Here is a 3,167-nt window from a genome sequence, read left to right on the forward strand (position 1 = left end):
ACAAATAGCCATATATACCTTTTTTTACCTTCTACAGTTTTGAACAGGTAGACACCTTCACCAATTTCAGAGGTTGATTCATAATTAGACTAAAACAATCATTACCCTGTCCCTATCCTCCTTTCCTGTGATGAGTCTGGAGTTGGATATATACCTAGTTGTGGCAAATGAAAACAAAGCGGAAATTTTTTAGAGGATTATTGTTTCCATGAGAAAAGTTTTGCATTCTGCTTTCTGCTTTTATATGCAATTTTGATATCAAGAACCACAGCAGCCATCTGGCAACTATGAAGAGATAGATAAGAACAGATAGGGAAAGCCTACAGGACAAGAATAGTGGGGTAAAGGATAAAAAGGATATGCTGTGGGTTTGGCTGCCTAAATGTTCTTATTCATGAAGCAATTAAATGTTTGTTATGAAAAAGCTCAAAGTTTTATTATATGAGCTATTATCCATCCAGTGTTCTGCTACTTATAGCCAAATATAAGTTAATCGTTAAAGGGGAGTAAACATTTCTTTAAACACCACAATAAATAAAAGCAGTCATAAACAAAGCTGTAAATTTAAAATTATTCCTATGTTTGGTTATATCTACACTGAAGTCTAAAAAACTTTCAAAAATAAGAAAAAAGCTGTTCTATCCAGACTTTGGTGATCATTTGGAGTGCTCAAAGTTTTTCTGTTACAGGAATGTTGGGGCCAAACCCATTTTATGGGCTGGTGGTTCATACCCATTGATAAACACATGCATGTAAAGAAAAATACTGTTAAAAACTGCTATGCTTGTGCTCATCCATCTAGGCCGCCAACATGTCTTCCAGATTGAGAAAGACCCGGAAACTCCAGGGCCACGTGAGCCACAGCCACGGCCCTATCAGCAAACACCAGAAGCATCTGGGAGGCTGGGGTAATGCTGGCGGCATGCATCACCACAGGATCAACTTTGACAAATACCACCCAGGTTACTTTGGAAAGGCTGGTGTGAGATATCACTTGAAGAAGAACCAGAGCTTCTGTCCAACTGTTGTGGACCTTAGTCAGTGAGCAGACACTGGTAAATGCTGCTAAAAACAAGACTGGAGTTGCTGCCATCATTGATGTGGTGTGATTGGGCTACTACAAAATTCTGGGGAAGGGAAAGCTCCCAAAGCAGCCTGTCATCGTGAAGGCCAAATTCTTTAGCAGAAGAGCTGAGGAGAAGATCAAGGGTGTGGGGGGAGCCTGTGTTCTCCTGGCTTGAAGCCTTGTAGAGGGAGGTTCATTAAATGCTTGTGGTCTTTTGGTCTGAGTGCAGGCCTTGTGGTCTGAGTGCAGACTCTTTGATCTGAGTGTAGACTCTGAGCATAGTCGGGATCAAGAATCCACATTAACCAGGTTCTTAAGAAGAAATGTGGAGGCCTTAGCTAATTAGCAAACTTGAACCTTACTTTCATTTATAAAATGAAAATGATACCTCCTGATAAAATTTTAGTTGAACACCTGTTTGCATTACTTACAGTGGGTGGGAGAATGTTCCTTGGGGAGTATGAGACAGTTTTGATGGGTCACAATCTGCAGAAAGGCAGGGTGACAGGTTTGAGGCAGTTCTATAGAGCTAAATTCCTGATCCTAAGGGTTGCCTCCTGGGTCCCTTACCTTGCACTGAACTGTTCTAGTTATAACTAGAATCTAGAATTAATAGTATTTCTTACAATCAAAATGTATCTGATAGAGAAAAACAGGAAATCCTGAAGGCCAGAAACCGAGTCAGGTTTTCTAGGGTTTATATCTTCCTGTAGAAGCCAAACTATGATAATGACCAATGCTCCTGTGCAGTAAAACCCTTAGAGAATGGCCTTTCCTGAAGACAAATTCTAGTTTTTACCATAGAATGAAAAAATTTGCTTATAATGCCCCAAATAGCAATTTCTCAGGTTCAGTTATTTAAATGTTTATTTCTCCATTGGCCCCTTATTTACAATATTAATAAGTACAATAAAATAAGGCCTTGAGAATAAAAAGCAACCAAAAAATACTGTTATGTTCGCACTTTGAATTGAGGTATTTAGGGGATGTCCTGACAAAAATCACAAAGCATTGTGATATTTTTAGGCAGCTACAATGTAATTGGCATCCTTCCTAAGCCACCCACCCCTGGTTAACTTAACCCCTCAAACTCCGTCTTCTTTTCACACCCCAGCCCAAATTCTTTCCTAAAAAGGTACATCTTTGTTTGGGTGGTATTATATAGTCTCTTTGTAAGACAAGAAGGTGTTTAAGGAAACTTATCATAGAAGATGTATTTCAATAGAAAATAAGTTTACCATTAGTGTTTTTGGCAACATTGCAAAATAGATTAAACTTGTATTTGGTGCCCTTTGGCCCTCCCTGCATTTTGGGATCCGTTTAAACTTTAATCTTTTTTAAAACCCTAACCTCTCTTCTCCTTAGGACACTGTTTCCTCTGTGAAAGATGTCAGCAATCCCCTCCCCCCAAAAATGCTTCCTAACCCCCTCATTTCTTCAGCTCATATCATTTAAGAGGGAAATAATTTAAATTCATTCACACTAAAGAATGACTGGCTGATAGGCTCAACTACCCCCCTAATTATTTTTATTTTAAAATAAGGAGATTATTAACCTAAATTATACTCATTAGAGAAGCAGCTGGCACATAGGACAGAGTTTTAGTCTAAGAATTGTCATTGGCTTCTTATAAGAAACTGACCAACTTACCCAGTCTCACCAGGTCTCACTTCTATCACTTTTCAAATAGCAAGTTTGAATTATAAAATTGTTATAGCTTCTAAAAAATGTCAATATCCTATGATTCTTTTGAGTCAGGGGAACTTGTTATTGTATTTTGTCTGGAACATAGGTTAATCTGGCAAAATGATACCAAAAACAAACAGAAACAGAAACATAAATATCAGTTTTTATAAGAAAGAGGGAATGCTTACACTCAAGCATTTCTGATGGAGATTTAACTCCCTCAAAGAGTTTTTCAGTTATTACCATATTGAGAATGAATAAAGAATGTTTCTGTGGGGAATGATATTTGATCATTGGGTTCATTTGATCTTTAAGGACAAACCACAGTGCAAAACTTGACAGGTGTGAAAGGCTAGCAGCTGTAGAAACACAAGGCCTGTTGCAGAAAACCCCACATCTGCACGTGGAAGGCATA

The 3,167-nt window shown here is 38.2% G+C and overlaps 1 pseudogene; it reads left to right on the forward strand.

Annotated features, from left to right (window-relative positions):
- Positions 1 to 811: 811 nt before the first annotated feature.
- Positions 812 to 1,241, forward strand: LOC119529057 (annotated as a pseudogene).
- Positions 1,242 to 3,167: the final 1,926 nt, after the last annotated feature.

The sequence above is a fragment of the Choloepus didactylus genome, chromosome 1 (genome assembly GCF_015220235.1).
Source record: "Choloepus didactylus isolate mChoDid1 chromosome 1, mChoDid1.pri, whole genome shotgun sequence".
In the NCBI taxonomy this organism is placed as follows: Eukaryota; Metazoa; Chordata; class Mammalia; order Pilosa; family Megalonychidae; genus Choloepus; species Choloepus didactylus.